The 303-nt window shown below is 29.4% G+C and overlaps 1 protein-coding gene across 1 annotated transcript in view; it reads right to left on the bottom strand.

Moving 5' to 3' along the window:
- LOC119587745 (nephrin-like) overlaps positions 1 to 303 on the bottom strand; it is a gene marked incomplete at both ends in the record, with an annotated part of 138,820 nt that overhangs the window by 37,385 nt on the left and 101,132 nt on the right.

Genomic DNA, 303 nt, shown 5'->3' with positions numbered 1-303 from the left:
TAACTCGGAGAAAATGAGAAAGTAAAAGGAGTAATGAAAACCGATGGACAGATAAATCTTTACGTAAATAGATAAGAAAATGAGACACACCAAATAACGAAAATCAATAGACGAATAAACCGGTGATTAGATAAATCGAAAAAAAAACACACGAAAATATGAAAGAAAAGAATGAACTTAATAATGTCGATTTATATGAAGATCACAAGAGAAATATAAGCAACGAAATATGAAAAAAGTCGATGAAAATCAACTTAATCGCCACTGGTTTCCTAGTAATGAGATCTGTCTATTTAGATTAAT

Source organism: Penaeus monodon, chromosome 23, assembly GCF_015228065.2.
Source record: "Penaeus monodon isolate SGIC_2016 chromosome 23, NSTDA_Pmon_1, whole genome shotgun sequence".
NCBI classification, from domain to species: domain Eukaryota; kingdom Metazoa; phylum Arthropoda; class Malacostraca; order Decapoda; family Penaeidae; genus Penaeus; species Penaeus monodon.
Note: the sequence above shows the minus strand (reverse complement) of the source record. Positions and strands in the feature narration are given on the sequence as shown.